Genomic DNA, 11,157 nt, shown 5'->3' with positions numbered 1-11,157 from the left:
GCCTCCTGCTGTGTATAGATGGCGCCATGCAGCCTCCTGCTGTGTATATGGCTACGTGCGGCCTCCTGCTGTGTATAGATGGCTACGTGCGGCCTCCTGCTGTATATAGATGGCTACGTGCGGCCTCCTGCTGTGTATAGATGGCTACGTGCAGCCTCCTGCTGTGTATAGATGGCTACGTGCGGCCTCCTGCTGTGTATAGATGGCTACGTGCAGCCTCCTGCTGTGTATAGATGGCGCCGTGCAGCCCCCTGCTGTGTATAGATGGCTACGTGCGGCCTCCTGCTGTGTATAGATGGCTACGTGCAGCCTCCTGCTGTGTATAGATGGCGCCGTGCAGCCCCTGCTGTGTATAGATGGCTACGTGCGGCCTCCTGCTGTGTATAGATGGCTACGTGCAGCCTCCTGTTGTGTATAGATGGCGCCGTGCAGCCCCCTGCTGTGTATAGATGGCTACGTGCGGCCTCCCGCTGTGTATAGATGGCTACGTGCTTCCTCCCGCTGTGTATAGATGGCTACGTGCTTCCTCCCGCTGTGTATAGATGGCTATGTGCGGCCCCCTGCTGTGTATAGATGGCTACGTGCGGCCTCCTGCTGTGTATAGATGACTACGTGCTGCCTCCTGCTGTGTATAGATGGCTACGTCCGGCCTCCTGCTGTGTATAGATGGCTACGTGCGGCCTCCTGCTGTATATAGATGGCTACGTGCGGCCTCCTGCTGTGTATAGATGGCTACGTGCAGCTTCCTGCTGTGTATAGATGGCTACGTGCGGCCTCCTGCTGTGTATAGATGGCTACGTGCAGCCTCCTGCTGTGTATAGATGGCTACGTGCGGCCTCCTGCTGTGTATAGATGGCTACGTGCAGCCTCCTGCTGTGTATAGATGGCGCCGTGCAGCCCCCTGCTGTGTATAGATGGCTACGTGCGGCCTCCTGCTGTGTATAGATGACTACGTGCAGCCTCCTGTTGTGTATAGATGGCTCCGTGCAGCCCCCTGCTGTGTATAGATGGCTACGTGCGGCCTCCTGCTGAGTATAGATGGCTACGTGCGGCCTCCTGCTGAGTATAGATGGCTACGTGTGCTCAATATTAAGTCATCCAATGTTAGGCTGTGTGCCCACGATGCAGAAATGCTCCAGATTTTTTTTGAGCGTTTCTGCATCTCCCTGGCAGAAAAAACGCATGCGGATTGTACATGCGGATTGTACATGCGGATTGTACGTGCGTTTTTCCTGCCAGGGACAAGCGGATGTGATGCGTTCTTCACATGCATTTTCGCATGCGGGTTGTCAAGCGTTTTCCAAGCAATTTTAGCATCACTTGGAAAAGTACTTGACAACTTGGTCACACTATATAAATACATGCAACCGGCAAGGATTTATATAGTGTGACCGAAAGAATGGTAAAAAATAAATATACTTACCTTCTGATGGCCTGCCGACGTCAGCGGTCGCGTGACCCGTCACATGACTAAATGACGTCACCACAGGTCCTTTAGTCTACCGCGAGCTGCCGGCGAGGCAGGACGCATCGGATAAAGACACCGGGGGCCATCAGAAGGTAAGTATAATATTTATTTTTTATTTTATTCTTTTTTTTACAGGTTCCATGGTACTCGGGTCCGGAGGAGAGTCTTCTGTTCTCCAAACCCGGGTACCATCCGCACATTGAAACGCATGGAATCCGCATGTACAGATGCAGTGATGCGGATACCATGCGTTCCAATGCAAGTCAATGGCGGCGAAAACGCAGCTCTTCCGCAAAATAATTGGTAGTGCTGCGGATTTTTCCACAATGATACCAAGCGGAAACGCTTAAAAAACCCATAGTGGGCACACAGCCTAAAAAAAAATATTATAAATTATTATTATAATTAATATATTAATATTGTGCCAAATTAATTTCACGTGAACTATCACATGATCTATCACAGGTGATCATGTGACATGTGATACATCAGGTGTGTGTGTGTGTGCGTGTGTGTGTGTGTGTGTGTGTGGGGGGGGGGCGCGCCTTCTAAACTGCCCGGGGCCCTTACTACTCTTAATCCACCCCTGCACCCTCCACACTACTTATATGCACATGTAGCTCTTTCACGGACTGTTCCTCCATTACTGAGAAATCAGCTTTTAAATTGGTATGCAAATGAGGCTGAAGAGCTATGGTAGATCTGAAGCCTCTGAATGGTATAAGTATATACAGTACAGATAAATCCAGAGTCTTATCGGTGACATGTTCTTGCTGATCATAGTCATTCACTTTCCCTTCTCTCCTCTATTTAGCCCAGATCACCGTGATAACTTCTTCCATCCACGATGTGTCTCTGCAGAACTTAATGCACAGACGTCTTTGGATTATTATTTAACCGGCACTTTTCCCACTTTTTCCCACCTCTACACAAACTGCATAATGCTATAACCATCTCTAGTGCCCTGGAGAGTAATAATGCCCTCTCTGTTGCCCCACACAGTAATAGTACACCCCTCTTTGCCTTTATACAGTAATTGTGTCCAGCTCTCTGCCTCCATATACTAAAAGTCTCACGTCTGAGCTTCCACATGGTAAAAATGCCCCCATTGTGCTACTATATAGAAATATTAATCTTTCTAGGCACATTAAGGAATAGTTCCCACTCTGTGCCTCTATATAGTAATAATGCACCCCTCTGTGCCTCCATATAGTAATAATGCCCCCTCTCCCCTCTGTGCCTCCATGTAGTAATAGTGCCTCCTCTGTGTCTCCATATGGTAATAATGCCCCCCTATGTGTCCCCATATAGTAATAGTGCCCCCTCCGTGCCTCCATATAGTAATAGTGCCTCCTCTGTGTCTCCATATAGTAATAGTGCCTCCTCTGTGTTTCCATATAGTAATAGTGCCCCCTCCGTGTCTCCATATAGAAATAATGCCCCCTCTGTGCCTCCATATAGTAATAGTGCCCCCTCTGTGTCTCCATATAGTAATAGTGCCCCCTCCGTGTCTCCATATAGAAATAATGCCCCCTCTGTGCCTCCATATAGTAATAATGCCCCCTCCGTGCCTCCATATAGTAATAGTGCCTCCTCTGTGTCTCCATATAGTAATGATACCCCCTCTGTGTCCCCATATAGTAATAGTGCCCCCTCCATGCTTCCATATAGAAATAGTGCCTCCTCTGTGTCTCCATATAGTAATAGTGCCTCCTCTGTGTTTCCATATAGTAATAGTGCCTCCTCTGTGTCTCCATATAGTAATAGTGCCCCCTCCGTGTCTCCATATAGAAATAATGCCCCCTCTGTGCCTCCATATAGTAATAGTGCCCAATCTGTGTCTCCATATAGTAACAGTGCCCCCTCCGTGTCTCCATATAGAAATAATGCCCCCTCTGTGCTTCCATATAGTAATAATGCCCCCTCCGTGCCTCCATATAGTAATAGTGCCTCCTCTGTGTCTCCATATAGTAATAATGCCCCCTCTGTGTCCTCGTATAGTAATAGTGCCCCCTCCGTGCCTCCATATAGCAATAATGCCCCCTCTGTGTCTCCATATAGTAATAGTGCCTTCTCTGTGTCTCCATATAGTAATAGTGCCCCCTCCATGTCTCCATATAGAAATAATGCCCCCTCTATGCCTCCATAAAGTAATAGTGCCCCCCTCTGTGTCTCCATATAGTGATAGTGCCACTTCTATTCCTCCATATAGTAATAGTGCCCCCCTCTGTTTTTCCATATAGTGATAGTGCCCCCTCTGTGCTTCCATATAGTGATAGTGCCCCTTCTATTCCTCCATATAGTGATAGTGCCTCTTCTGTGCCTATATGCAGTATGTCCATATACCAGGCATAGTGCTCCTCTGTAATTCTATATATTACTAGTGCCTCCATACAATTGTAATCCCCCCTTTACATCCTCCCATCCAGTGCCCTGGCAATAAAATAAAAATAAATGAAAACTCCCTTCTCCCACAACGAGTGGTGCTGTCCTTGTGCCGCAGTCTGTAGCTGCAGGCGGTGCGATGGAGTGATGTCATTGCGCTGGAGAAGCCTATAATTCAGGCATGTGCTGCGAGGACTGGCAGATGGTGGTGCAGGGGGCTGTATATAATGTATGGACAGACAGGTGGGAGGTATACAGACATGTAATATGTGCACCGCTCATTTAGACATAGACAACAGAATCAATTACATTTTATAATATATATTTGGGATAAGAAATTTTTACCCCAAGGAGGCGGAGGCTCGTAAAGTGCCTGCCGCACCCAGAGCACTTAAAGGGAAGTTGTCATGTCAGATAACGCTATCAACCTGTTTGGTTTTGAACCTGCAGGTCGTATTACAGGTAAGAGTGCTATCTATGAAAAACACTGTTAGCTTTCCTATGCAGAAAATTCACGAGCTTTTATCAGAGCGCTGACTGCTGTTATGTTCTGCAGCTTAGAACTAAAGAATAGGAGGGAAAAGCTGTCCCTGCACTGAGACTCAGCTAAACTCTACGCTGGGGTGGGTGCTCTATTCCTTGTGAATAGCCCCACCGAAACTCCTGCACTGAACTCAAACAAAGACCTGAAGGAAGGGGAAAAGGGGTCCCTAACAGATCTAAGGACTAGGAGAAAAAACAGGAGACCTCCTAATAGAAAAGTTAGTTGCAGAAACGAAGATTAAAGGGAACAAAACTGGTGGAACAAGAAGTCCCAGCATATCAATTGTCCAAAGCAGAGAGAACTTAGCAAGGAAACTTAGCCAGAGCACAAGCGTAACAACACTGATGTCTAGCGGGGAATGGGAGACAGGTGCTGAGTAATAAAGAGTGAAGAGATCACGTGACCAAGACACCCAGCACCAGAGGAAAAGACTAGAAGCCAGCAAACCACAACAAGATGGCCGATAGTAAAACAATATAGATTCTAACACCTGCCTTTTTTATATTTTATACAGTGGACCTCACTACGGTTTCGAGGGGATCGCACCCAATATTTCACGGTGCGGCTATTATTTGTTTTCACATATTTTTCTCTATCTATCCAGATCATCCTAATTTCTAGTTTTCATCTTTATGTATCTCATTTTCTATGTTATCTATCTATGTCAGATCAATGTATTTATTATGGTTAATAAAAGGCTGTAAAAGTAAGTATAAGTAATGAAAAACAAATGGAGGGTCAATTTCTAACTAAATCACATGACTGTGTATAAAAAAAAGCATGTTAGAGAGGCAGAGCCTCCCAGAAGCAAAGATGGTCAGAGGTCACCGATCTGTGAACAACTGCGTCTAATAATTGTAGAATAATTTCAGGAAATTTTTCCTCAATGTGAAATTACAAAGACTTTGAATATCTTCCATCTACAGGCCATAAAATCATCAAAAAATTCTGGAAAAATCCATGTGCACAAAGAATGGGGCTGATGGTCAATATTGAATGCTCATGATGTACGGACCCTGAGAAGGCTCTGCATGATATCAAGACATGATTCAGTCATCCAAGTCACTGCATGGGCTCAAAAAAATTTCCAGAAATCATTGTCTGTGATCACAGTTCACCATGCGTTCCACAAATGTAAATGACAGCTCTATCATGCAAAGAAAAAGCAGAATATCAGCACAATCCAGAAACGCTGTAGTCTTCTCTGCACTCATTTATAATGGATTCAGGCGAAATAGAAAACTGTTCTGTGGTCAGAAAAATCAAAATGTGAAATTCGTTATGGAAACCACAGACGCTGTGCCCTCAGAGTGAGAGGGACCATTCAGCTTGTTATGGAAGAGACGGACCATCCAGCTTGTTATCAAGGAGAGGGACCATCCAGCTTGTTACGGAGGAGAGTAAACATCCAGCTTGTTATGGAGTTAAAGGATCATCCAGCTTGTTATGGAGAAGAGGGACCATCCAGCTTGTTATCATGGAGAGGGACTATCCAGCTTGTTATGGAGGAGAGGGACCATCCAGCTTGTTATGGAGGAGAGGGCATTTGCAGCTTGTTATGGAGGAGAGGGACCATCCAGCTTTTTATCAAGGAGAGGGACCTTTATCAAGGAGAGGGACCATCCAGCTTGTTACGGAGGAGAGTAAACATCCAGCTTGTTATGGAGTTAAAAGATCATCCAGCTTGTTATGGAGAAGAGGGACCATCCAGCTTGTTATCATGGAGAGGGACCATCCAGCTTGTTATGGAGGAGAGGGACCATCCAGCTTGTTATGGAGGAGAGGGCATTTGCAGCTTGTTATGGAGGAGAGGGACCATCCAGCTTTTTATCAAGGGGAGGGACCTTTATCAAGGAGAGGGACCATCCAGCTTGTTACGGAGGAGAGTAAACATCCAGCTTGTTATGGAGTTAAAGGATCATCCAGCTTGTTATGGAGAAGAGGGACCAGCCAGCTTGTTATCATGGAGAGGGACTATCCAGCTTGTTATGGAGGAGAGGGACCATCCAGCTTGTTATGGAGGAGAGGGCATTTGCAGCTTGCTATGGAGGAGAGGGACCATCCAGCTTTTTATCAACGGGAGGGACCTTTATCAAGGAGAGGGACCATCCAGCTTGTTATCGAGGAGAAAAAACATCCATCTTGTTATTGAAGAGAGGAACCATCCAGCTTGTTATGGAGGACATGAACCATCCAGCTTGCTGTGGACGAGAGAGACCATAAAGCTTGTTATGGAGGAGAGAGACCATAAAGATTGTTATGGAGTAGAGGAACCATCGAGCTTGATATGGAGGAGAGGAAACATCCAGCTTGATATGGAGGAGAGGAACCATCCAGCTTGATATGGAGGAGAGGAACCATACACCTTATCATGTAGGAGAGGGTCAATCCACCTTGTTATGGAGGAGAGGGACCATCCAGCTTGTTATTGGCACACAGTTCTTTATCTCTGATAGTATCTGGCTGCATTAATGCCTATTATAGGGACAGCACTCACATGAAATGCACCATCAATGCTGAGCCTTACGTGTAGAGATGTTATAACAACATCTGCTCCATCCAGACAACGTCTATTTCAGGGAAGACCTTGTATATGTTGACAGGACAATGGTAAACCACATCCTGCATCCATCACACACCACGGCTCTGCAGAAAAAGAGTCCTGGTGATGAACCGGCCACCTGCAGTCCAGACCTTTCACCAATAGAAAATATTGTGAGCATCATGAAACAAAAAATCCGACAAAAGAGGAGCAGTGAGAATCCGACATCAGACAAGAATGGGTCAACGTTCTTCCCTCAGAACTCCAGCGATTATGTCCTCCCTTCCCCCAATGGGGGAAATCCCAAAGCAATTAGGACAACAGTAGAGAAAAACAGGAGCTAAATACCCCATAAGTAATAGCAACAACAAATATAATGCGCATAAAATATGTATTAACTTTATTAAACACTTAAAAAAAATAATAGAGTATCATGAAAAGTATACATGGTTGCTGGTGAAAAACACAAAAAAGTGTAACCACACTGGCAAAGTTCAGATGTCAATACAACAGAAGCAACTGAATAAATATATAACACATGAAACCACATGAGTGTATCAGTCATGTATGGTGACAATCACTGATACAAAAAAAATCCCATCTCAAATGAGTGGTAATAAGATGTTAGGCATAATAGATCCCAGGTGGGAAAAAGGCTCTGTCACAAGGCAAATGCCAGACAGTCCTCATGCTATGATAGCAGTAGTGTGTATAATGCCATACGAATAGCGTCACATGTAGGAGTATGTGCTGTCATGTGTCAAAAGGACACACATTCAGCTGAAATGTATTGCAGCGCACAGACCCTTCGGGTCCATGCACGGCGATACATGCTGCCAGCCAATCAGAGGCCAGACGCTGACGTCATGCGCTTCCGTCACTTGTACTCTGAAGTCAGCTGCCGGCTTCAGAAGAGGATGCCGCTCGGAGGGGGAGCGCAGGGCAGGGGAGTATTTATTTTTTTCTTTCTAAACCAGTGAGTACATGGTGACCATACTTCTACACAGGTGACTATGGGGAGTGCATTATACTATATGGAGGATATGGGCTTTGTATTATACTAAGATGGAGGACTATGGGCTGTGCATTATATTATATGAAGGATATGGGCTGTGATTTATACGAATACGGAGGACTATGGGGGTGCATCATATTATATGGAGGTGCAGTATACTATATGGAGGACAATGGGGAGTGCATTATACAATATGGAGGACTATGGGAGTGCATTATACTATATGGAGGACTATAGAGAGTGCATTATACTATATGGAGGACTATGGAGAGTGCACTATACTATATGGAGGACTATGGGGAGTGCATTATATAATATGGAGGACTATGGGGAGTGCATTATACTATACGGAGGACTAAGGGGAGTGTATTATACTATATGGAGGACTATGGAGTCCATTATTCTATATGAAGGACTATGGGGAAGAGCATTATACTATATGGAGAACTATGGGGTGCATTATACTACATGGAGGACTATAGAGAGTCCATTATACTATATGGAGGACTATGGAGAGTACATTATACTATATGGAGGACTATGAGGAGTGCATTATACTATATGGAGGACTATGGGCTGTGCATTATACTATATGGAGGACTATGGGGAGTGCATTATTCTATATGGAGGACTATGGGGAAGTGCATTATACTATAAGGAGGACTGTGGGCTGTTCATTATACTATATGGAGGACTATGGGCTGTGCATTATACTATATGGAGGACTATGGGGAGTGCATTTTTCTACATGGAGGTCTATGGGGAAGTGCATTTTACTATATGGAGGACTATGGGGAGTGCATTATTCTTTATGGAGGACTATGGGGAAGTGCATTATACTATATGGAGGTCTATGGGGAGTACATTATTCTATATGGAGGACTATGGGGAAGTGCTTTATACTATATGGAGGACTATGGGGATTGCATTATACTATATGGAGGACTATGGGGAGTGTATTATACTATATGGAGGACTATGGGGTGCATTATTCTATATGGAGGACTATGGGGAAGTGCTCTATACTATATGCAGGACTATGGGCTGTGCATTATACTATATGGAGGACTATGGAGAGTGCATTATACTATATGGAGGACTATGGGGAGTGCATTATTCTATATGGAGGACCATGGGGAAGTGCATTATACTATATGGAGGACTATAGGGAGTGCATTATACTATATAGAGGACTATGGGGTGCATTATTCTATCTGGAGGACTATGGGGAAGTGCATTATACCATATGGAGGACTATGGGGTGCATTATTCTATCAGGAGGACTATGGGGAAGTGCATTATACCATATGGAGGACTATGGGATGCATTATACTATACGGAGGACTATGGGATGCATTATACCATATGCAGGACTATGGATGCATTATACTATATGGAGGACTATGGGGGTGCATTATACCATACGGAGGACTAGGGGGAGAGCATCATACTATATGGAGGACTATGGGGAGTGCATTATTCTATATGAAGGACTATAGGGAGTGCAATATAATATATGGAGGACTATGGAGAGTGCATTATACTACATGGAGGACTATGGTGAGTGCATTATACTATATGGATGACTATGGGGTGCATTATTCTATATGGAGAACTATGGGGAAGTGCATTATACTATATGAAGGACTATGGGCTGTGTAGTATACTATATGGAGGACTATGGAGACTGTATTATACTATATGGAGGACTATGGGGAGTGCATTATTCTATATGGAGGACTGTGGGAAGTGTATTATGCTATGTGGAGGACTATGGAGAGTGCACTATACTATATGGAGGACTATGGGGAGTGCATTATACTATATGGAGAACTATGGGCAGTGCATTATACCATATGGAGGACTATGGGATGCATTATACTATATGAAGGAGTATGGGGGTGCATTATACAATATAGAGGACTGTGGGGAGTGCATTATACTATATGGAGGACTATGGAGAGTGCATTATACTATATGGAGGACTTTGGAGAATGCATTATACTATATAGAGGATTATGGAGAGTGCATAAGACTATATGGAGGACTATGGGGAGGGCATTATACTATAAGGAGGACTATGGGGTGCATTATTCTATATGGAGAACTATGGGTTGTGCATTATACTATATGGAGGACTATGAGTTGTGCATTATACTATATGGAGGACTATGGAGAGCGCATTGTACTATATTTGGGACTATGGGGAGTGCATTATTCTATATGGAGGACTATGGGGTGCGTTATACTATGTAGTGGACTATGGAGAGTGCATTATACTATATGGAGGACTATGGGGAGTGCATCATACTATATGGAGTACTATGGGGAGTGCATTATACCATATGAAGGACTATGAGATGTATTATACTATATGGAGGACTATGGGGTGCATTATTCTATATGGAGGACTATGGGGAAGTGCATTATACTATATGTAGGACTATGGGCTGTGCATTATACTATATGGAGGACTATGGAGAGTGTATTATACTATATGGAGGACTATGGGGAAGTGCATTATACTATATGGAGGACTATGGGGAGCGCATTATACTATATAGAGGACTATGGGGAGTGTATTATACTATATGGAGGACTATGGGCTGTGCATTTAACTTTATGGAGGACTATGGAGAGTGCATTATATTATATGGAAGACTATGGGGAGTTCATTATTCTTTATGGAGGACTATGGCGAAGTGCATTATACTATATGTAGGACTATGGAGAGTGCATTATACTATATGGAGGACTATGGGGAGTGCATTATACTATATGGAGGACTATGGGAAGTTCATTATACCATAAGGAGGACTATGGGATGCATTAAACCATATGGAGAACTATGGGATGCATTATACTATATGGAGGACTATGGGGGTCCATTATACAATATGGATGGCTATGGGGAGTGCATTATACTACATGGAGGACTATGGGAAGTGCATTATTCTATATGGAGGACTATGGGGAGTGCAATATACTATATGGAGGACTATGGGGTGCATTATACTAAATGAAGGACTATGGGCTGTGTATTATACTATATGGAGGACTATGGGAAGTGTATTATACTATATGGAGGACTACGGAGAGTGCACTATACTATATGAAGGACTATGGGGAGTGCATTATACTATATGAAGAACTATGGGGAGTGCATTATACCATAAGGAGGACTATGGGATGAATTATACCAT

Source organism: Phyllobates terribilis, unplaced genomic scaffold (genome assembly GCF_046119375.1).
Source record: "Phyllobates terribilis strain yellow unplaced genomic scaffold, ASM4611937v1 Scaffold_19__1_contigs__length_20705806, whole genome shotgun sequence".
Taxonomy (NCBI): domain Eukaryota; kingdom Metazoa; phylum Chordata; class Amphibia; order Anura; family Dendrobatidae; genus Phyllobates; species Phyllobates terribilis.
This window is presented reverse-complemented; position numbering follows the sequence as displayed.